The sequence below is a fragment of the Herpailurus yagouaroundi genome, unplaced genomic scaffold (genome assembly GCF_014898765.1).
Source record: "Herpailurus yagouaroundi ecotype Mexico unplaced genomic scaffold, PumYag 67641, whole genome shotgun sequence".
NCBI lineage: Eukaryota > Metazoa > Chordata > Mammalia > Carnivora > Felidae > Herpailurus > Herpailurus yagouaroundi.
Window position 1 is genome coordinate 9,110,404 of NW_024420442.1, and position 25,855 is coordinate 9,136,258.

General features: G+C 38.4%; 1 pseudogene; it reads left to right on the forward strand.

Moving 5' to 3' along the window:
- Positions 1–570: 570 nt before the first annotated feature.
- Positions 571–25,855, forward strand: part of LOC121025444 (dynein light chain 1, cytoplasmic-like) — a 143,130-nt pseudogene continuing 117,845 nt past the window's right edge.

Here is a 25,855-nt window from a genome sequence, read left to right on the forward strand (position 1 = left end):
GGCGGGGACAGCCGCGCCTCCGCGTCAGCGGGGAGCGCGTGCTCTCAGGGGCCAAGAGGCGGGTGCGACCGCAGGGCGTGGAGCCTACCGAGTCCAGAACGCGAGGGCGGGAAAGGAGGCGAGGAGCGCGGACCCACGGGAGCGGATCGCCGTCCTAGTGAGGCAACTGAGGCGTGGATCTAGGCGAGGGCGGGAAGTGCGGCTGGCGGGGCGGCGGCGAAGCGAAAGCCGGCTGGGACCACGCAGGGGGGCCCCTGGTGAGGGGGCGGAGGCAGCGGGAGGCGTGGGCAAGGAGCAAGCAGGCGCAGTGGGAGGGACCGCTCGCGGTGCGGGGGAGGGGGGATGGACCCGTGGGGCCGGGGCTGTACTGAGGACCTGCGCTCCAAGATCCCCAAGCTGTCCGGTGCGCCTGTCCGGACCTCCACTAAATGACACCGGATACTTCACCGCTCTCAGAGCAGCAGCCAACCGGCCTTCTTAAAATCCTTACTTAAATAGAATTTGAAATTTAAAATATAGGCCACCACGAGGCTAGAAGGAGCCGAGACAATTGTCTGCACGAAGAAACGAATGTGCACTTGCTGCAATCCCGAGAGACGCTTGGCTGCGATTGAATTTAGTGAGGGAATGTGAGTGTTTGGTAGCTACAGGGGGACCCTGCGTACTTAGGTTCGTATTGCAGCCACTTCTCTCTCAGCTCCTCTTCAGTTACCGTAAACAGTTTGCACTATCCGCTATATAGATTTACCTCATATTAAAAATATGTATATTTACCTCATTTATATAAGTGTATATATTTACCTCCTATATATAATTTTATTTATTTATATTTATTTATTTATTTATTTATTTATTTATTTATTACCTCACATTGAAGTCTTTGAGCCCCTGCACTGGAGTGCCTTGAGGGATGAGTAGCAAATGCAGGTCTCCAAGGGCCCCACCTTCTGGCAGATGTGATTTCAAGGAGCCCTTAGGCACAACCTTAAGAACACACTGGGTCATGCTGATGGGGGAGGGGAAGTTCCTTGGAGGCTTTGGCTTCCATTATGACCTAGAGCCCTAAGGAAGTGGAGAGGAAGAGTCAAGGGGAGGAGCACCTTCCTCCCTGCTCCTGGGTTCAGTTTCTGCTCTCAGTCCCTCAGATTTAGGTGCCTTTGGCATAATCCCCTGGGGCCTGAGGAGGGGTCCTGAGGGATGGGCCAGATTTTTAGAGATAGAGATGAAGAACTTTCGGAAGGAGGCAAACAGAAGGACACATTGATGAAAGACTATAAAGATGCAGAGCACTGGCTTAGTCTTAGGAGTTGGATGTTAAATACTCTGCTCTATGGCTTCAGAGCAGTCAAAGCTGCCTAGTAGCAGGCTCTTAACCCAGGCAAGTGGTTACACAGTAATACCTGGCTGTGAGGCTGCTGGTTGATACCAAATCTGTACACAGACCTCCTTCTGACAGAAAACATACAGGTGGGTGGTGGGTGGGTGCATGGGAAGATGCATTTACTTTTCTGACCAATCAAGGTAACCCATGGGAACTACTTCAATGCTGCTTCCTCCCCACTTCCCCTGTCCTGTTTACTGATTTTTCTCCCTCCTTCCTCCACCCTTTTTTGCAGTCACAGGAAGCACCCAAATTTCAAGTACAAACCACAGGCGTTTCCCACTCCAGTCTAAATGTTACATTCCAGTGCTCCCCAACGCTCTCCAGCACCCAAGATCTGATTCCTCCCCATCTCATTCATCCCATAGCAACAAAAGTGGTTGCTTCACATCTGCTGTTGGTGGTGAACATGAAATTAGAGGTTTCATGGTGGAGGCTGAATTTTGTTTGAGTGGGCATAGCGGAATAGACATTACAGAAAGAGGCAACCATATGACAAGGCACAGAGACTGTAGAGAAGAGGTTCACAAACTTTAGTGTAAATTCAAGTCACAGGAGCCAGCTTAATAAATATGCACATGTCTTGGGGCGCCTGGGTGGCTCAGTCGGTTAAGCGTCCGACTTTGGCTCAGGTCATGCTCTCGTGGTTTGTGAGTTCGAGCCCCGTGCCGGGCTCTGTGCTGTCAGCTCTTAGCCCGGAGCCTGCTTCAGATCCTGTGTCTCCTTCTCTCTCTACCCCTCCCCTGCTCTCACTCTGTCTCTCTCTCTCTCTCTCTCTCTCTCAAAAAATAAATAAACATTAAAAAAAATTTTTTTTTAAATATGCACGTCTCGACCCTATCCTGAAAAATTTGATGCAAATGGTCTGTGAACCACTCTTTGAGAAACAATGGTCTAGGCTATTTTCACCCAGGTCAGGGCAGGTGTGTTGCAGGTAGGAGATTAACATTTTCAGTGTACTTCAGGGTTACCCTAAAAATGGACCCCTATCCAAGCAATTATTGTGAAAGCTTTAGTCATTAAAGTGGCTATGATCAGTTTGAGGCCAAATCAGAAGGTGGCCTAGACAGAGAAATTATACCTATTAAGTATATAGAACTTATTATATTTTTACTATATAACCTTACACCTTTACTATATTATACTAACAAGCATTGTTGCAGCAGTTTTAAAATAATATCTTGTTTAATCCACTATTATAATAGTGGTAGATTTTGTGGATGAGGAAAAGGAGATTTGCAGGGGTTATGATTTATTAAGTCAATGAATTAGCAAGTGATGGATGCAGGATTTTAACCCAAGTAGTCTGAATTCATGTTCCATGTTCTTAATCACTTCTCAAGAGATTGGTGATATGTCAAGGATTGAGTGAAAGATTCTGCTAGTGATAGAGATTTTTAAAAAGATCTTTGCACCACCCCAAATGGTGAAATATGGTTGTGGACATCTCTGGAAGTTGTATTCCATGGGTAAAGACACTAAGAGCAGCTGTGAGAGATTCTGGGATTCAGCCTGTGATCAGTGGCAAGGCTTGCTGAAAGGGGCAACTCTATAGCTCTTCTGACACAGCAGCCAGACAGACTAACAAGGACCAGTTTAGGTCATCCTGATGTCATCCTGTAGTAGAATGAACAATGGGGGTATCCATAGCAAACAAAAAGAACTAAGGACTACATCCATTTTTTTTTTTTTTTCAGGACAAAGTAAACATCAAAATCTAGTAATGTCCCATAAAAGGGGGAAAAAAACCCTTGGAATTACTGATATTAGACTTTTTACCAGCCAGATGTGTGCAATTTGTACTCATAGGCAACCTGGTTTAGAAAAACAAAGAAATGTGCTGTATCTTCTTCCCATGTTTTATTAAAGAATACCCATTACCCAGGATTCACAAAAACAAGGAGAGGGCTTTGTATGCTGTGGGGAATATGGTACCACAGACAGAGAGGCAACCTCTTACACAGCTAATATCATCCCCCAAGTCATAATGCAATGCCCATATTATGTCTGCATGAAGTAAGGAGGATGGTATTATAACTGTCTAAAACATCACAGAGATACAGGAAGAGAGACTTCCAGTTCTGGAAGAGATAGAACATTGCTATTCCTTCCAGGTCCTCACTCTTAGAACTAAACAAACAAACAAACAAACAAACACCTGGACATAGCACAAAATAAATGAAGTCTCTCAAAGGTGAGAAGAAGTTGGAAGGACTAAGGATCTCTGAATTGGAGGAAAGACAGGGTGGTGAGTTGCCTGAGTTTCCTTATTGTGTCCCATATACGCCAGACAGAGAGTTGCAGAAACTCCAACTCAGAACCTTCAACAGGCACAGATAATAAAAGCTCCAAGAAAAACCTATTTCCTGTAGGCAAAGGATCAGAGAAAGGGAGGCCTTACAACAGAAAACCTTTTTGGCAATACTCACCCTAATCCACCCAAACACTAACAGGAAGCCACCTCACCTTTCCCCTCCTCACTGTTTCAGTGGGGGAGAGTGGGGAGTTTCTTTTCTGTTCTCAATATGGCAGAAACATGTATTAAATTCTGATTCCCCTACAGGGGTAGTGTCAATGTGGTCTTGAGGTAAGCTGAACCTCCACCCACATTTGGCATTAAGGGGGCTTAAAGAGGGGTTTCATGGAAGGGCTAATCATCACTCCACTTTACTCTCTACCCTGCCCCCCATCCTGCCCTGTTTCTCACCAGTGTCAACAGGGCTCAGTGAGGAGCTGAGATTTCACATGCTCCCAGCATCAATGAGACTGAGCAAGGCAGTGAGATCAGAGCTAGTCAGCACTCCACTTACCCCCTACCCTTGGTATTAGTGAGGAGCTGAACCTCTACACCCACTCAGCAGCCAAAAGACTGAGGAAATGGGTAGGAAGCAGGGTTAGTCTTTTCCCCAAGAAATAGTGAAATAAGCCTACCTGTAGATTCAGGAAACTAAATGAACCCAAATAGCATAAGCCCAAATAAATCCATACCAAGGCACTTATAATTAAACTTCTGATAACTAAAGACAAAGAAAATATCTTAAAAGAAACAGAAATGACTCATTATCTCAAGGGGAAAATCAAATTGAATGACACTAGATTTCTTATCTGAAATGATAGAGGCCAGAAGGAGTGCTGAAAAGAAATGTCAACTAAATATTCTATAGCCAGTAAAAAAAAAAAAAATAATAATTAGGAATGAAAGGGGAAATAAAGACATTCTCAGATGAAGGAAAACTAAGAGAATTTGTTGCTAGAAAACCTACCCTTAAAAGATGGCTAAAGAAAGTTCTCTAGGCAGAATGGCAAACATAAAAGAAAAAGGCCTGGAATTTTAGAAAGGAAAGAATGCCAAAATGGATAAAAATATGATAAAATAAAAGAATATCATTAAATATAATTGGCTACCTTACTTCTCATGAGTTTCTTAAATCATATTTGATGGTTGAAGCAAAAATCATTACTTAAGGTATATAGAGACAATACTTTAGACAATGATATTTAAAAGATAAAGGGAATTTAATGGAAATAAAGTTTCTTTTTTTAATTTATTTTTTAATTTACATCCAAGTTAGTTAGCATATAGTGCAATAATGATTTTAGGAATAGATTCCAGTGATTCATCCCCTATGTATAACATCCAGTGTTCATCCCAACAAATGTCTTCCTTAATGTCCCTTATGCATTTAGCCCATCCCCCCACCCACAATCCCTCCAGCAACCCTCAGTTTGTCTGTATATTTAAGAGTCTCTTATGTTTTGAGCCCAAAAGTCCATTGATGAGTGGATAAAGATGTGGCGCATATATATATATATATATATATATATATATATATACACACATACACAATGGAGTATTACTCGGTAATCAAAAGGAATGAAATCTTGCCATTTGCAACTACGTGGATGAAACTAGAGGGTATTATGCTAAGTGAAATTAGTCACTCAGAGAAAGACAAATATCATATGACTTCATTAATATGAGGAATTTAAGATACAAAACAGACGAACATAAGGGAAGGGAAGCAAAAATAATATAAAAACAGGAAAAAAGGTTTCTATATTTCACTCAAGGGTAGTAAAGCATTGGTAACGATATACAATGATAAATTACATTTCTTCATATTGTAATAACTGGAGTAACCACTAAGAAATTTTTAAAAAGGGAAATACTCAAAAATACTATAAATAAATATAGATGAGGGGTGTCTGGGTGGTTCAGTTGGTTAAGCGTCTGACTTCAGCTCAGGTCATGATCTCACGGTTTGTGAGTTCGAGCCCCGCATCAGACTCCTTGTTGACAACTCAGAGCCTGGAGCCTGCTTCAGATTCTTTGTCTCCCCCTCTCTCTGCCCCTCCCATGCTCATGCTCTGTCTCTCTCTGTCTCTCAATGGTAAATAAATAAATAAATAAATAAATAAGGAATCATTCAATAAACAAATATTCAAATATTTAAATAGCTCACAGGAAGGTGAGAAAGGAGAAACAACAAGAAGAAACAGAGGAAACAACAAAAAACAAATGTGCCAGACTTAAGTCCAAACATAACAATAATTACCTTAAATATAAATGTTCTAAACACACTAATCAAAAGACTGACAGCATAAACTAAGAGAACATGATCTGAAATATGCTTCCTACAAGTAACTCCCTTCAAACATGGTCTCAGTAGATTTAAAGTTAAAAGGTAGAAAAATATGTAAGATGCAAACATTAAACATACAAAATCAGGAGAAACTATATTAATACCAGAAAAAATAAACTTTAGAGTGAGGAAAATTACTACAGGCAAAGAGAGTCATTATATAATGTTGGAAACATCAATCCACAAGGAAGACATTATAATCCTAAATGTGTATGTGCCAAGCAAAAGAGACTTCTTGTTTGATTGATTGATAGATTGATTGATTCATTGATTTATTAAATTGGATTTATTCAAAGTATGCAAGACTGGTTCAGCATTTGAAAATCAAACAGTTAAATCACTATGTCAGAAGAAAAAAGAAGAAAAACTATATGATCATATAAACTGACACAGAAAAAACATTTGGCAAAATCCAAGCACCCATTCATGATTTTAAAGAAGAGGAAGAGGAAGAGGAGGAAGAAGAAGAAGAAGAAGAAGAAGAAGAAGAAGAAGAAGAAGAAGAAGAAGAAGAAGAAGAAAAACCTCAGCAAACTCAAAGTTAGGAGAGCTTCCTTCACTTGGTAAAGACATTTACAAAAACCTATAGCAAACATCCTAGTTAAAGGTGAGAAAGTAGATACTTTACCTCTAAGATCAGGAAATATAGTTTCTGCTTTAACCACTTTTATCCAATGTAGTGTTGGGATTTCTATCCAGTCTAATTAAGCAAGAAAAAAAATAATAAAAGGCCCACAAATTAGAAAGAAAGAAAACTGTTCCTATTTGCATTGCAATGATTGTCTATGTAGAAAATCCAAGTAATCTACAAAAAGAAATTCCTATAACTGGTCATTGAGTTTAGCAAGGTCATATAATGCAAAGTCAATGCTCAGAAATTAGTTACACTTCTATATACCAACAACAAACATATAGAAACGGAAATTAAAAACACAATACCATTTAAAATCATACAAATAAAATGAAATATTTACATATAAAATTAACAGAATATGTACAGGATATGTTTGGTGAAAATTACAAAATACTAATGCATGAAATCAATTAAGATCTAAGTACATGCCATGTTCACATATTTGAAGACACATCATAGTGAAGATGTCAATACTTCTGAAATTAATCTATCATTTTAAGGCAATTGCTAGCAATACTTGGAAAGGTATTTTCAGAGACATGACAAGATTGCTATAAAATTTACATGGAAAGGCACAGGACCAAGATCAACTAAAACATTCTTGAATAAGGAACAAAGTGGTAGATATCATACTACCCCATACTGTCTTACTACATAGCTACAAGAATAGAAGAGTGTGATATTATCAGAGTGATGATACATTGATAAATAGAACAGAATAGAGAACCTAGAAATAGACCTATACAAATATGCCTAGCTGATTTTTTTGAGAGAGAGAGAGAGAAAGCATTCAAGTGTGGCAGAGGGGCAGAAAGAGAGAATCTTAAGCAGGCTCCATGCCTGACCCTGGGATCATGACCCAAGCCGAAATCAAGAGTTGGATGATCAACCGACTGAGCCCCACAGGTGCCCCTGCTTAATTGATTTTTTACAAAAACACAAAAGCAATTCAATAGAGGAAGGATGGTTTTTCAACAAATGATGCTAGAGAAATTGGACATCTATAGACAAGAAATGAACCTCAACCTAAATCTTGCTCCTTTTACAAACTTTACCTCAAAGTTGGTGTACTTAAATTTAAAACATAAAATTATAAAACTTTGAGAAAAAATAAATAAAACTTTTGAGATCTAGGGCTAGGCAAAGAGTTCTTAGAGTTGACATCAAAAGCTTAGTTCACACAAGGAAAATCTGATAAATTGAACTTCATCAGAATTACAAGCTTTTACTCTGTGAAAGACTTTGTTAAGAGGAATAAAAGTTAAATTGCAGAATCAGAGAAAATTTTTGAAAACTGTATACCCAACAAAGGACTAGTATCTTGAATATATTAAAAACTCTCAAAACTCAACATTAAAACAAGAATTCAATTAGAAAATGGGCAAAAGACATGAATAGACATTTAACTGAACAGGATACACAGATGGCAAATAAGAGCTTGAATAGATAATCAATATTATTACTTATCAGGGAAATGTAAATTAAAATCACAATGAGATATTACTACACACAGAATGCCTAAAGAAAAAATAATGACAATACCAATTTCTGAGCAGGATATGGAAAAACTGAATCACTCATACATTGCTGGTGGGGATGTAAAATGGTGTAGCCACTTGGAAAAACACTTTGGCAGTTTCTTAAAAAAATATGAGCAGGATATGGAAAAACTGAATCACTCATACATTTTTGGTGGGAATGTAAAATGGTATAGCCATTTGGAAAAACAATTCGGCAGTTTCTTAAAAAAATAAACATATGCTTACAATATAACCAAGCAATTGCACTTCTGGACATTTATCCTAGAGAAATTAGAACATATGTTCACACAAAATCCTGTACATGGCTGTTTATTACTGTTTTATTTGTAATGGCCAAAACCTGGAAACAATCCAGATGTCCTTTAACAGATGAATGGTTAAACAAACTGTGGTACATCCATACCATGGACACTACTCAACAATAAAAAAATGGAATACACTATTGATACATGCTCCAACTTGATTGAGTCTTGAGAGAATTATGTTGAGTGAAAAAAGCCAATAACAAAAGGCTACCAAGTGTATGCTTCCATTCATGTAACATTTTGAAATGACATAGACTAATGATTGCCAGGAGTTAAATATGGGAAGGAGAGTGGGAGGGAAGTGGCTGTGGCAATAAAAGTGCAAGGCAGGTCTGTGATGGAAATATTCTCTATCTGGACTGTATCAATGCCAATATTCTGGTCTTGATATTTCACTATAGTTTTTTTGTTGGAGGAAACTGGATAGGGGGCGCCTGGGTGGCTCAGTCGGTTAAGCGGCCGACTTCGGCTCAGGTCATGATCTCGCGGTCCGCGAGTTCAAGCCCCGCGTCAGGCTCTGTGCTGACAGCCCAGAGCCTGGAGCTTGTTTCAGATTCTGTGTCTCCCTCTCTCTGACCCTCCCCCATTCATGCTCTGTCTCTCTCTGTCTCAAAAATAAAATAAATGTTAAAAAAATTTAAAAAAATGTATGCTGAATATCTCTGCATTACTTCTTGTCATTTTATGCGAGTCTACAATTATCTCAAAATAAAAAAAAATCTAAAAATCATTGAGAAAGAAACCATGAAACATATATAGATATTGGAAAGTTGTCAAGGGCATCTGGGTGGCTCAGTCATTTAAATGTTTGGTTCTTGGTTTTGGCTCAGGTTCATGAGTTTGAGCCCCACATCGGGCTCCACACTGGCAGTGTGGAGTCAGGTTGGGATTCTCTCTCTCCCTCTCTCTGCCCCTCCCCTGCTCATTTTCTCTCTCTCTCTCTCTCTCTCTCTCTCTCTCTCAAAATAAATAAACTTAAAAAAATAAATACAAGTTGTCAAGATGGAAAATTTTTAAATGTAGAGACTATAAGAATTCTTTTGTCAATAGGTTTAATATTAACATTGGACTCTGAGCCTCTAATTGTGAAAGCCTTGCCTTTTGACTTGGCAGAGGCCATTAGGAAATTTGGGGGCTAGAGGGGGAAAAAATGTAGTGAGGTGCTACTCTTCTTGGCATCACTTCTCCCACCATACACAACAACCAGGCAGCTAATAGAGCTGAGCAGAAATAGCACTTTTAGCATGACAGCCACCCTGTAAATGTACATAAGAGGCTGCAACCTAACTACCTCAATAAGGTGCTGAAATCGTGATTCTTTTTTTTTTATTTTTTTTTAATGTTTATTTATTTTTGAGACAGAGAGAGACAGAGCATGAACGGGGGAGGGTCAGAGAGAGGGAGACACAGAATCTGAAACAGGCTCCAGGCTCTGAGATGTCAACACAGAGCCCGATGCGGGGCTCGAACTCATGGACCACGAAATCATGACTTTGAGCCGAAGTCGGCCGCTTAACCGACTGAGCCACCCAGGCGCTCCTGAAATCGTGATTCTTTAGGCAGAGAGCGTCAGAAACATTTCTAACCATGAGGTTAGATGGTTGAGGTTAATGTATTATCTGGCTGCCTTTTTATTAGGTTCAAATGTGACATTTAAAAGCGTCCTCACATCCTCACAGAACTTACAAAAGTAGGCAGAAGACTCTACTTCACAACATTAAAACAAAATCCAAGCAGGTACACTTGATTTTAGTTCATTTATTTAAATATGACATACACACACTACTATACCCTTATACTTTAAACATTCTTGATAACAAAAATAAATAAATAAATTAATATAATGCAGATGTATACTAGTATTCTAGTGGGGTGCCTGGAATATATTTGTGTATCTTGGAGAAAAGGACCTAATATGGGGAAAGGAGAGAGAGAAATAAGAATGAGACAAGCAAAAAGGGAAAAATTAAAATACTTTCCAAAACTCAGCATATATGATATAATTACATATTTACATTTATTTGAAATTTTATATATGTATGTATTTATGTATGTATAAATATGATTTTAAAATAGAATAAAGCGGGGTGCCTGGGTGGCTTAGTAGGTTAAGCGTCCAACTTCGCCTCAGGTCATGATCTCATGGTTCATGAGTTCGAGCCCCACATTGGGCTCTGTGCTGACAGCTCAGAGCCTGAAGCCTGCTTGGATTCTTTGTCTTCCTCTCTCTCTGCCCCTCCCCAACTCGCACCCTCTCTCTCTCTCTTTCAAAATTAAACATTTAAGCATTGAAAAAGAATATAAAATAATATACAAATTAAATATCTAATATTTTCTTTGGTACCTCAGTGGATTATTTTGTATTCACTCCTTTGGAGATGTGGTCTAGTGGACTATTGTTTATTGAGTGTTTATTAATAAGACAGGTACTAAGCTAAGTGATTTACATAAATTATTTTATTTAATACCTACCACAACAACTGGAAGCAAGTATTATTTCTCCCATTGAACATATTAGGAAGTGGAGGTATAGCAGGTTTAAGACAACTCAGCAAATTTATACAGCTAGTAGGTGAAAGAGCTGAGATTGAAATGTATCTTGGCTTGTTTCCCAAGGCCCTGCACAGGCTGTAGTATATATTCTGTGTTGAATTTTTGCTTATAAAAACAAGTAATACAGTGAGGTTCTTATTTTATTTCTTTGAAGATAAAAAGTACTGCTTTTATTTTTAAGGTAGAATATAGTTATAAAATGCTAAATGTACAAACTCAGCTAAAAATTTGAACCAACTGTTGAGAACTACTAGAATAAAGTTAAGATATATTGAATTATTTTGACTTGACTGAGGTCTTTAGAATATTTGAGGGTTAGAGAGGGGAAAAATATAATGAGGTGCCAGTCTCTCTACTTGACTTCTCTCATTCTACCCTATACAACCTTTTTCATGATCATGAAAAAAAGAGATATATTGAATTCTTACCCAAATGTCTGGTTCCCTTTGTTCAGAGTTTTTGGACATGTCAAGTCAGTCTCAATCATTTCAAAAATCTAAACACAGCATAATGCACAGTCTTAAATATATAAAAAGAAAAGGAAATATGTAACACTTTTAGTATTCTTTTCTTATACTTCCCCTAATTCCTAACTCATAGAATTAATTATAGGATCAATACACATCAATAGAGATTCCATTTCCTTCATTCCTAAATTATCCTGGGCAGATGAGTAGGAAGAGCATGGTGCCTGCCTTCCCATAGCTCTTGTTCTAAAAAAAGTTTTTGTTGGTCATGCTTTATAACACATGACCCTGTAATCTTGGTCCCAGGTTACTGGACCAAGTATAGATTAGGCTGAAGATAAGTCAATCCACACAAAGACAAGTGACTGTATCCTCAGTCAAAAAATGAGCTGAGACAATGAGGTTCTCAGTTTCAGTAATTTTATGTACTAAATACCAACTACTGGGGCGCTTGGGTGGCTCAGTCGGTTAAGTGTCTGACTCTTGATTTCAGCTCAGATCATGATCTCATGGTTCGTGAGTTCAAGCCCTGCATCAGGCTTTGGGCTAGCAGCACGGAGCCTGCTTGGGAGTCTTTCTCCCTCTGTCCCTCCCCTGCTCTCTCTCTATCTCTCTCTGTCTCTCTCAAAATAAATACCTAAACATAAAAAATTTTTAAAAGTAAATACCAAATACCATGAACTAATATGAATTTGAGATAGCTTGTCTAGAATGGAAATTTTGAAAACCCTGATTTAGGGGGTGGGGAATGGCAGCCAGAGCTGAACTAAATAAAAGTTCAATGTATTGCAATACTAGTACCCAAAGGAACTCAGAATAAAGCTGACTGGTAAATGAACAATGAGACTCCTAGTTACTATATTTTTTAAAAAGCTTAATGAATTTATCTCCAAACTTCACATCTTTTGTAATATATTTTGGAAGAGCAAACTAGCATTGCACGTGTGTTTTGATTTAGCTGATTTTAATTTCACATGAATACATGTACATTTTCCCATTTTCACTTGTCTAAATGTCCTCTAAGCATTGTCATTCTACTGAAAAATTAAAGAAGACCCAATCAGTAGTATTTTCTCACATTAGTTTTGTGGTTTAAGAGAGACTGATTGACCTCATAGCAAAATGCTATCCTCTGGAGAAATGAATTGAAAATAGGAAGCAGGGATTTATCTATCTGTCCATCTATCTTTGTATCTCTCTTTTTCTCTCCACACACACACAGTTTCATATACGTACATAAATAATAATTCAGAGATAAGTAAAATAATGATTCAAAAAGGTATTGGGAGGCTAAAATCAACAACACAAGAAACAACAGGTGTTGGCAAGGATGAAAAGAAAGGGAAACCCTCTTGCACTGCTGGTGGGAATGCAAACTGGTGCAGCCACTCTGGAAAACAGGATGGAGGTTGCTCAAAAAGTTGAAAACAGAACTACCCTGTGATCCATCAATTTTACTACTAGGTATTTATCCAAAGAATACAAAAATATTAATTCAAAGGGATACATGCATCCCAATGTTTATAGCAGCATTATTTACAATAGCTAAATTATGGAAACAGTCCAAGTATCCACTGACTGAAGAATGGATAAAGAAGATGTGGTATGTATACACAATGGAATATTACTCAGACATAAAAAGAATGAAATATTGGGGCACCTGGGTGGCTCAGTCGGACTTTCGATTTTGGCTCAGGTCATGATCTCACAGTTTGTAGAATCCAGCCTTGTGGTGGGGCTTCTTGCTGACAGAACGAAACCTGCTTGGGATTTGTTCTTTCCTTCTCTCTCTGCCCCTCCCCTACTCATGCAATCTCTTTCTCTCTCAAAAGAAATAAATAAACTTTAAAAAAAAGAATGAATTCTTGCTATTTGCAGTGACATGGATGGAGCTAGAGAGTATTATGCTAAGTGAAATAAGTCAGTCAGAGAAAGACACATACCATATAATTTCACTTATACGTGCAGTTTAAGAAACAAAACAAATGAACAAAGGAAAAAAAAGAGAGAGAGGGAGACAAATCAAGAAGCAGGCTCTTAACTATAGAGAACAAACTGATGGTTTGGGGATGGGTGGGAGGATGGGTGAAATAGGTGATGGGGATTAAGGAGTGCACCTGTCATGATGAGTACCAGGTGTTGTATGGGACTGTTGAATCACTATATTGTACACTTGGATCTAATATTATATGGTTTGTTAACTAACTGGAATTTAAATAAAAACTTTTAAAAAATAAATTTTAAAAAAGGCATTGGGAGAGAATTCATGCAAATCTGGAAAATATAATAAAACCAAGTACAACATACTCTTTGTCTCTCAATAGATGTGTTGCCTACACATGAAAACATAAATAGTAATAAATTACAAGGTCTCCAAAGGCAGAAGAAGCCTTATGCAGTTTACTCATTAAAAAAAATGTTCCCACCATGCCTAGCACAAATGCTTTTAACTTGTAAAACTAGGTTTTCAAAAAATACTATTTTATTTTATTTTTTTAACATTTATTTTTGAGAAAGATACCATGAGCAGGGGAGGGGCAGAGAGAGAGGGGGACAGAGGGTCCAAAACAGGCTCTAGGCTGACAGCAGCGAGCCAGATGTGGGGCTCAAACTCAGGAACCGTGAGATCATTACCTGATCTGAAGTCAGACGCTCAACCAACTGAGCCACCCAGGTACGCCCAAAAATAATATTTTAAAAGGAAGGTATGTTGCAGAATAAATGCTTAAATCATGTTTCCGTCACTATTTAATGTCCAAAAATTTCAACATTGATGTATTTATTTCTTAGAGTTAAGGTGCTGAGCTAAATTATCAGGTAGACCTTTCAAAGAAAATATATCCAGATCTGGGAACATTTTTCACAATTTTTATGAAACACAATTACTAACCAGAGATAAATACAGTTTTCAAGAAAAAAAAAGTTAATTGGATAATGAGAATTATTTTCAACTAGCACAAGAAGTAAGGTATTGTGATGGCCACCTGGAGGTACTATGAGTATAAGTATTATATTCACAGCCCAGAAATAGTCCTCGGGGTTTGTTGAGTGAAAATTTCTCAAAGTATTACAGCTCAGCGGAGTGCCTAACTAATGCATCTAACACATCACTTCATCCAATTGGGCCTGCTGAGCAGCAAATATTAATCAAAAATCAGTGTGCTCAGGAGAGCAAGGTCTCACCTAGGTTTATCACTAGGTATTAATAATGTTCAAACAGCTGATCTATTATCACCCCAGAAGCTCCAAGGTTAACTATTCTGGACCCAGTTTTAACAGCAACAGATTTTAAGTTATTGCCCTCACCAGAAGGACCCAAAAGGATACTGTATTTTGACCAGAATTTTCCAGTCTTAGTGGCCTAATTCATAAACTTCCAAATCTTCAATTCTCTTTAAACTGAGTTTGAGTAAGAGAAACCTATAACAATACTGACTAATAATAATTAATGATAGCTGTCATTACATCATTTATCATAGTTTATTATGAGCTATGTACATACAGTCTTTACAACAACCCTGAAGGGTGAATATTTTTGTCTCTACAGATGAGTTGAAAAACTAAGACACAGAGTTAGGCTGCCATTGTCAGTGATGAACCAAAAATTCAGTTTGTCCCCAAATCCTCAACTGCATGTAGTTAGCCCAGGCTGCTATAACAAAATATCATAGACTAGATGGCTTAAATAACAGAAATTTGTTTCTCGCATCTCAAGTCTACAAGTGTGAGATTAGAGTGCCAGCATAGTCAAGTGCTGGTGGGGACTCCAGCCTCATGACTTCATCTATACCTAGTTCCCTCCCAAAGGTGCCACCTTCTAATACCACCATATTAGGAGTTAGGACATCATAATATGGATTTTGGGAGAACACAAACATTCAGTTCATGATATGCACCAAAAAGGGCATTCACAATTTTCCATGCAAGGATTTCTAAAATCTATTATAAACAATCGTTTGTGAGATGCTTTAAAAAATATATGTGTGTGTGTGTTCTGCAATGAAATACATTTGGCAAATAGGTATACACTATATTCAATTCAGAGAAATTCACAATGCATGGTGAGTGAAGTCCCTGACAAGTCCTGTGGAAAGAAATCTGTTTTACTTTAATCAGTGTTTTCCAAACTTGGTTTTCTATTAAGCACTTTCCCACAGAACACACTTTGAGAAATACTAGTTTCTGTCAGCCATGCGCTGCTCTTCTAATATCCCTCCTGTATGGCATTACAACTATAGGTTTTGGGAATTTGAGTAAAATACATTATGTTACAATGTTAGTAGGAGTGAACACAAAGAAGAAACTTAATGCATGACATTTGTGGTTCTGTCAGTGGATTAGAAAAGACTAAAGTGGGTGTCAGGGACAGTATAAAACTATAGTATGTATTATACTTAAAATTTATATGCTTGGTATTCAACATCTTGCATAGATGAATATTAATGGCAATGGTAAAAAGAGTTATTTTATTATTATTGTTGTTATTATTATTACATGAAGAACAAAGACAAATTTATTGATATATTGCTCCCTGGTTGTATTAATTAGCATTCTCCAGAGAAATTTAGATAGATAGATAGATAGATAGATAGAAAAAGAGAGAGAGAGAGAGAGAGAGAGAGAGAGAGAGAGACTGATGAGGAATTGGTTCACATGATTATAAAGTCTTGGAGAAGTCCCAGGACTTCTCAGCTGGAAACCCAGGAAAGCCAGTGGTATAATTACAATCTGAGTCCAAAGGCCTGAGAACCAGGGTTGCTGATGGTATAAATCCCAGTCCAAGAGTTGGAAAAGGCTGATATCCCAACTCAAACAGGCAGCAAGGAAGTGATATAATTCCCCTTCCTCCACCTTTTTGTTCTATTTAGGCTCTCAAAGGATTGGATAATGCCCACTCACATAGGGAAAGGTAATTTGCTCCACTCAGTCTACCTGATTCAAATGCTAATTTCTTCAGAAAACACCCTCACAGGCACACCAGAAACAATTTTTAACCAGACATGTAGGCATACTATGATCCAGTTAAGTTGACATAATTTTAGCCATCACAATCATCATAGGTGGCATTTAAAATTCTAGGGGCGCCTGGGTGGCGCAGTCGGTTAAGCGTCCGACTTCAGCCAGGTCACGATCTCGCGGTCCGTGAGTTCGAGCCCCGCGTCGGGCTCTGGGCTGATGGCTCAGAGCCTGGAGCCTGTTTCCGATTCTGTGTCTCCCTCTCTCTCTGCCCCTCGCCCATTCATGCTCTGTCTCTCTCTGTCCCAAAAATAAAATAAAAAAACGTTGAAAAAAAAAATAAAATAAAATTCTAGAAAATGATTACTATACACAATTGACATAACTCTATTCTTGTACCACAACACATGACAATTTTTATGTCTGTAACTAAAGAAATTTGTTGAAGGCACTCACTCTTTAAAACAAACCTACATGTAAAAATCAATTGCAAGAGATTCATTTGACTAAAGCTTCTACACAAAGTTTCAGAGTAGATGTGATGAATTTAAAAAAAAGGACATACTAAAGCCTTCAAAGTGTGAAATAAATATCCACAACCCCATTTTTAAATGGCATGACAGACGGAGAAACAATTAAGTGTATATAACTAATTAAAACCAAATTACTAAATCGATAGTGTAATTTAGCCCAAACTAAAACTCACTCCAGCAGAGTTGAAATACTTAGATTTGACAAGCTGAGTACCAGATCTCAATTAGATAATATGATGTTTTTGGCCAGGAAACTTGCAGAAAAATCTTTATTCTTAGATTTGAGATTTATAATGAAATACAGCAGAATGTTCTCAGAACATATGAAATATTCCAATATTCAGAATAACCCAAAGTGTTAGCTGTATTAGTATTATACAAAGGCCACATTCCATAGGTTAAGAAAGAAATACTCTTAAGATGGTATTTCAATTTAAGATAAAGATCCAAACTAATTTTAAATGACTTAATTTGTTAGTATAAACTTTTTTCTGTTTATGCTTATTACACTGTCCAATTTCTAGATGAAATTGCCCCTGATGAAAAATTTTTGAAAGAACTGGAGAGCTGGGCATATGAGATCCTCTATGGAATTGAGGAGGTAGCATAAGATCCTGAAATATGAAGTATGGGGGATTCATTTCTAGAAAAGAGGTGGGTAAAATATGGTGAAAGAATATGCATATTTCTGCTTATGGGTCCAGATAATGAACTTATGATGCAGGCATGTTAATAAGTGATACAGTCCAGGTGGCAAATTGATTTCATCTACCCGGATATATGAATATAGATCCTGGGAGATATGGAAGAACTTGGTAGAATGATTTGGACAATAGCAGCAATATATCCGACTGTAATTGAGTGAAAAATATCAATTTTCGAAGGGCCGTAATTTTGTCAGTAATTCTCATCCCCTATACATGGGTAAAGCATATATTTATGACCCAGCTTATGTCCTGCTAAGCTGTGTTTGTAGTTGTACCTTGTATTTAGGAAAGAAGGTAATCACCTAAATGATATTATTCCATCTATTTCTCTCATCAATTCACCAATATTTCATGTTCTTTTAACAAGAAACAAACCACCTATTCAACAATTAGAAAAGAATCTTAATTAACACAGAGATATAAATTACTGATATTAGATCCTTTCTTGAAAAATTTATTGGAATAATTGAAAAAAATATGAAAGTGGTAGAGGGGATACATTAGGATAAAATGAATCTGACCTATCAAGGAGTCTGCTGATGTTGATAATGGACTGATATTGATAATGATGTCTCTCAGGTATGGAAACATTCAGAAGCATCTTTTGAATAATGAAAGAATAATCAAATCGTAATCAATTCAGTGAAACTTCTAATTCTGTTGAGTCTGTTTACAAATTAATGATTCAGAGGTGACATCAGCCAAATTGTGGACTAGGAAGTTCCAGATCCTCATTTCCACATGGAAACATTAAAAACAAAACAAAACAAACAAAACAGCAACAACAACAAAAAACTAAAGGCTGGCTAAAGAAAGTTTATAGGAGCTTTAGTAAATAATCAAAGGTCTACAGCAAACAAGTGAATGCCCAATCAAGAAAAAGTAGAATTCGAATGGTAGGAATTCCCTGGTGTTTTTACTACCATTACCCCACTCCCTTCCCTGGTGCTGTATAGTCTCAGTTTGGAGGAAACAGAAGCCCACTTTCCAATTCCCTCTGGAACCAGAGGAAGCAGAGCAATGTTCTGACTTACCTGGAGTTTGCCTGACTCCGTTTCACCTAACTTTGAGCTCAGGCAGGGAAAATCACTGGGTGCTGTTTATGAAAACTGCTGGGAATCTAAGACCCACAGACAGATACCTGGGGCTAGAGATTTTGGGTGAAGACATTTAATTAACCATCTAAGGCAGCAGGCCATTTCCTATTTCTCTAAACTGAAAGAAGCAGATCAGACCTTGTTTGCAACATTCTAATGTGTCTGGGATGGTTAAAGGACTGGTATCTGTTTTACCTAACTTGGATCTCAGGCTGAGAAAAGTGGTGGGAAATATCAAACACTGCTTGTAACAGGGAAAGAAGGACTACTAACCTGCAGGATCCTGGAATAAGAGATTATGGATGGAGACATACAATAGACCATCTAAGTCTTCAAGGAGAAACTGGTGTGACATGCTTTGGGAAATTAAGATACTCAGAAGTAATCCTGTATATGGGAGAATTGAAAAACTCCCACACAAGCCCAGACAAGATACATTCCAGAAAAAAGCCTGAGAAGACCACAACCCTTCATCTTGGGCTGAACCCAAGGATCAAAGCACATCTAGGTAAGTAGAGCACTCCCAGTACAAAAGTGTTTATTTTTTATGCAGCCCAATTTCTTTCTTTTGTTGCTAGTGCTTTTGGTGCCATATCCAAGAACTCAGCAACAACAACAAAATATCAAAACCCAGTTTAAAAATAAAGGCAAAGGACTTGAATGGATATTTCTACAAAGAATATGCACAATGTGCTGAAAAGTACTAAAAAGCAGACTCTAGGAGCAAATATCCAGAAGGGGAAGATTTTTTTGGATTTTTTCCAAAAAAAAAAAAAAAAGAACCATACTGAAGAAAATGTATGTTATAACTTCATGCAGCAGCATGGATGAATCTTACAAATACTAATATTTAGCAAAGAAAGCCAGAGACAAAAGAGTATATACTGCATGAAATGATTTATTTTTTTTTTTTTAATTTTTTTTTTCCCAACATTTATTTATTTTTGGGACAGAGAGAGACAGAGCATGAACGGGGGAGGGGCAGAGAGAGAGGGAGACACAGAATCAGAAACAGGCTCCAGGCTCTGAGCCATCAGCCCAGAGCCTGACGCGGGGCTCGAACTCACGGACCGTGAGATCGTGACCTGGCTGAAGTCGGACGCTTAACCGACTGCGCCACCCGGGTGCCCCTGCATGAAATGATTTAAATAAAGCTCAGAATCTGACAATGTGAGCACTTTTTCTCTATATAGATCCTTTGCTACAATTAAAAAAAATATTTAGATTATTAACTTAAAAATCTCAGAGAAACAACCCTAAATGTCCATCAGTAGGAGAAAGCATAAACAAATTTCGACTTATTCACACAATAACATACTACTCCACAACGAAAAGGAACAAACTACTGATATACACAATACAGATGAATCAGGCACACTGACATTATACTGAGAGAAGGAAGTTGTGAACAAAAAGAACATATAGTATGAATAGAAATTTTTAGAAGAGACAAAACCAATGTATGGTAAAAATTAAAAACTTTTGCTTGCATTATGTGTAGTGAGATTGGGAAATGATATGAAGGAACTTTCTGGAGGGAGAGAAGTGCTCTAGGTCTTTGTAAGGATATGAGTTACACGTTTGAGTTCTCCACCTTTATAGGATATGAGTGGGTAGAGCATTTGTCAAAATGCATTGCAATATACACTTTGGATTTGTACATTTTCTGTAATTCTAACATAAAATAATAGACTATAAACAAAATTAATGGATGGATGGATGGATGGATGGATGCATGGATGGAAGATGCTTTTAGTTAAAAAGAAATGTGTATCCTTTGACCCCAAAATTCCACTTGTAACAAAGTGTTCTAAGGAGACAAGTGAATAGATGTTTAGATATACACCTATCTATGTATCTATCATCTATTTATTTATCATATTACACTTTTGTGAAGTTTATTTTATATTACAAAAACAGAACAATGTGTAAGTCCTCTTTTTGGGAATCACTTGAATAAAATATATGATATGAACACATAATGGAAAAGTAGGCAGCTATTTAAAATTAGATTGTAGATCGATGTTTATTAACATAGAAAGATGTCCATGAATTCTTGAGTAACAAAGATATGTGAAAATAGTCATTATAGTATTGCTCATTATATATAAATATTATTTGTGTATAGGTAAATAGGTAGATAGATACAGAGAGAACATATTCATGAAAAGGTAGATACAAAACAGTTAATACTATTTATTTCTAGGAGTTAGAATTCAAAGTAAATTTTACTTTAATATTTATACTTTCTCCACATCAAATTTTTTATAATAAGAACATACTACTTATACAAGCAGAGAAAATATAAAGCTGTTTTCATTCTGGAAAATATAATCCAAGTTAATTTTTAAACACAGTTCCTTCTGAAATTCATATAAAGAAATACCCAATTTCTTCTCCCAGTTAATTAAATACCACTAAAGAATAATTAATTATGTAGAAAAACAGACTAACAGCAATTTCTGTGTTCTCTACCACTTATTTTGTCACTAACAAGATATTTTAAAATTTCTGATATTAATAAAAAATTCTCAAAATATACAAAGTAGGTGTATTCTAATTAACTTGTCTTTTCATGAGGTGTGTGTGTATGTATATAATTTTAGTTTTGAAGAGTATTCTCTTATATTCAGCATTCATATACAAAAGGCAGATGGTTGTCAAAGAGACAAGATAAGAAAAGATGTATTTGTCTACCTTTCAGAAGTGAAGATTTCTAATTAATTTTGCTATCACTTTACACATGTCACTTGAGGTAAGCTATCAACTTTCCAACTGGCAGGCTAGCTGATGAAAATTCAACCAACAGGAGAGGGAAGATGGCGGCGTAGGAGGACGCTGGGCTCACCGCGCGTCCTGCTGATCACTTAGATTCCACCTACACCTGCCTAAATAACCCAGAAAACCACCAGAGGATTAGCAGAACGCAGTCGCCGGAGCCAAGCGCAGACGAGAGGCCCACGGAAGAGGGTAGGAAGGGCGGCGAGGCGGTGCGCGCTCCACGGACTGGCGGGAGGGAGCCGGGGCAGAGGGGCGGCTCGCCGGCCAAGCAGAGCCCCCGAGTCTGGCTTGCAAAAAGCGGAGGGGCCTGACAGACTGTGTTCCGACAGCAAGCGCGACTTAACGTCTGGGAGGTCATGAGTTAACAGCTCTGCTCAGAAAGCCGGAAGGCTGGAGGACAAAGGGAAGGAGAGCTGCTGAGCCCCCTGACGACAGAGCTCAGTTTGGTGGGGAACAAAGGCGCTCGCCAGCGCCATCTCCCCCGCCCATCCCCCAGGCAAAATCCCAAAGAGAACCAGTTCCTGCCAGGGAACTTGCTCGCTCCGCGCAAACACCCAACTCTGCGCTTCTGCGGAGCCAAACCTCAGGCAGCGGATCTGACTCCCTGCTGCTGCCACAGGGCCCCTCCTGAAGTGGATCACCTAAGGAGAAGCAAGCTAAGCCTGCCCCTCCTGCCCCTGTGCACCTTGCCTACCCACCCCAGCTAAGACGCCAGATCCCCAGCATCACAAGCCTGGCAGTGTGCAAGTAGCCCAGACAGGCCACCCCACCCCACAGTGAATCCCGCCCCTAGGAGAGGGGAAGAGAAGGCACACACCAGTCTGACTGTGGCCCCAGCGGTGGGCTGGGGGCAGACATCAGGTCTGACTGCGGCTCCGCCCACCAAATCCAGTTATACACCACAGCACAGCACAGGGGAAGTGCCCTGCAGGTCCTGACCACGCCAGGGACTATCCAAAATGACCAAGCGGAAGAATTCCCCTCAGAAGAATCTCCAGGAAATAACAACAGCTAATGAGCTGATCAAAAAGGATTTAAATAATATAACAGAAAGTGAATTTAGAATAATAGTCATAAAATTAATCGCTGGGCTTAAAAACAGTATAGCTGACAGCAGAGAATCTCTTGCTACAGAGATCAAGGGACTAAGGAACAGTCACGAGGAGCTGAAAAACGCTTTAAATGAAATGCATAACAAAATGGAAACCACCACAGCTCGGATTGAAGAGGCAGAGGAGAGAATAGGTGAACTAGAAGATAAAGTTATGGAAAAAGAGGAAGCTGAGAAAAAGAGAGATAAAAAAATCCAGGAGTATGAGGGGAAAATTAGAGAACTAAGTGATACACTAAAAAGAAATAATATACGCATCATTGGTATCCCAGAGGAGGAAGAGAGAGGGAAAGGTGCTGAAGGGGTACTTGAAGAAATAATAGCTGAGAACTTCCCTGAAGTGGGGAAGGAAAAAGGCATTGAAATCCAGGAGGCACAGAGAACTCCCTTCACACGTAACTTGAATCGATCTTCTGCACGACATATCATAGTGAAACTGGCAAAATACAAGGATAAAGAGAAAATTCTGAAAGCAGCAAGGGGTAAACGTGCCCTCACATATAAAGGGAGACCTATAAGACTCGTGACTGATCTCTCTTTTGAAACTTGGCAGGCCAGAAAGAGTTGGCACGAGATTTTCAGTGTGCTAGACAGAAAAAATATGCAGCCGAGAATCCTTTATCCAGCAAGCCTGTCATTTAGAATAGAAGGAGAGATAAAGGTCTTCCCAAACAAACAAAAACTGAAGGAATTTGTCACCACTAAACCAGCCCTCCAAGAGATCCTAAGGGGGACCCTGTGAGACAAAGTACCAGAGACATCACTACAAGCATAAAACATACAGACATCACAATGACTCTAAACCCATATCTTTCTATAATAACACTGAATGTAAATGGATTAAATGCGCCAACCAAAAGACATAGGGTATCAGACTGGATAAAAAACAAGACCCATCTATTTGCTGTCTACAAGAGACTCATTTTAGACCTGAGGACACCTTTAGATTGAGAGTGAGGGGATGGAGAACTATTTATCATGCTACTGGAAGCCAAAAGAAAGCTGGAATAGCCATTTTATATCAGACAAACTAGACTTTAAATTAAAGGCTGTAACAAGAGATGACGAAGGACATTATATAATAGTGACAGGGTCTATCCATCAGGAAGAGCTAACAATTATAAATGTCTATGCGCCGAATACCGGAGCGCCCAAATATATAAAACAATTACTCATAAAGATAAGCAACCTTATTGAGAAGAATGTGGTAATTGCAGGGGACTTTGACACCCCACTTACAGAAATGGATAGATCATCTAGACACACGGTCAATAAAGAAACAAGGGCCCTGAATGAGACATTGGATCACATGGACTTGACAGATATATTTAGAACTCTGCATCCCAAAGCAACAGAATACACTTTCTTCTCGAGTGCACATGGAATATTCTCCAAGATAGATCATATACTGGGTCACAAAACAGCCCTTCATAAGTTTACAAGAATTGAAATCATACCATGCATACTTTCAGACCACAATGCTATGAAGCTTGAAATCAACCACAGAAAAAAGTCTGGAAAACCTCCAAAAGCATGGAGGTTAAAGAACACCCTACTAACGAATGAGTGGGTCAACCAGGCAATTCGAGAAGAAATTAAAAAATATATGGAAACAAACGAAAATGAAAATACAACAATCCAAATGCTTTGGGAAGCAGCGAAGGCAGTCCTGAGAGGAAAATAAATTGCAATCCAGGCCTATCTCAAGAAACAAGAAAAATCCCAAATACAAACTCTAACAGCACACCTAAAGGAAATAGAAGCAGAACAGCAAAGGCAGCCTAAACCCAGCAGAAGAAGAGAAATAATAAAGATCAGAGCAGAAATAAACAATATAGAATCTAAAAAAAAACGGTAGAGCAGATCAACGAAACCAAGACTTGGTTTTTTGAAAAAATAAACAAAATTGACAAACCTCTAGCCAGGCTTCTCAAAAAGAAAAGGGAGATGACCCAAATAGATAAAATCATGAATGAAAATGGAATGATGACAACCAATCCCTCAGAGATACAAACAATTATCAGGGAATACTATGAAAAATTATATGCCAACAAATTGGACAACCTGGAAGAAATGGACAAATTCCTGACCACCCACACTCTTCCAAAACTCAATCAGGAGGAAATAGAAAGCTTGAACAGACCCATCACCAGCGAAGAAATTGAATCGGTTATCAAAAATCTTCCAACAAATAAGAGTCCAGGACCAGATGGCTTCCCAGGGGAGTTCTACCAGACATTTAAAGCAGAGATAATACCTATCCTTCTCAAGCTATTCCAAGAAATAGAAAGGGAAGGAAAACTTCCAGACTCATTCTATGAAGCCAGTATTCCTTTGATTCCTAAACCAGACAGAGACCCAGTAAAAAAAGAGAACTACAGGCCAATATCCCTGATGAATATGGATGCCAAAATTCTCAATAAGATACTAGCAAATCGAATTCAACGGCATATAAAAAGAATTGTTCACCATGATCAAGTGGGATTCATTCCTGGGATGCAGGGCTGGTTCAACATTCGCAAATCAGTCAACGTGATACATCACATTAACAAAAAAAAAGAGAAAAACCATATGATCCTGTCAATCGATGCAGAAAAGGCCTTTGACAAAATCCAGCACCCTTTCTTAATAAAAACCCTTGAGAAAGTCGGGATAGAAGGAACATACTTAAAGATCATAAAAGCCATTTATGAAAAGCCCACAGCTAACATCATCCTCAACGGGGAAAAACTGAGAGCTTTTTCCCTGAGATCAGGAACACGACAGGGATGCCCACTGTCACCGCTGTTGTTTAACATAGTGCTGGAAGTTCTAGCATCAGCAATCAGACAACAAAAGGAAATCAAAGGCATCAAAATTGGCACAGATGAAGTCAAGCTTTCGCTTTTTGCAGATGACATGATATTATACATGGAAAATCCGGTAGACTCCACCAAAAGTCTGCTAGAACTGATCCATGAATTCAGCAAAGTTGCAGGATACAAAATCAATGTACAGAAATCAGTTGCATTCTTATACACTAACAATGAAGCAACAGAAAGACAAATAAGGAAACTGATCCCATTCACAATTGCACCAAGAAGCATAAAATACCTAGGAATAAATCTAACCAAAGATGTAAAGGATCTGTATGCTGAAAACTATAG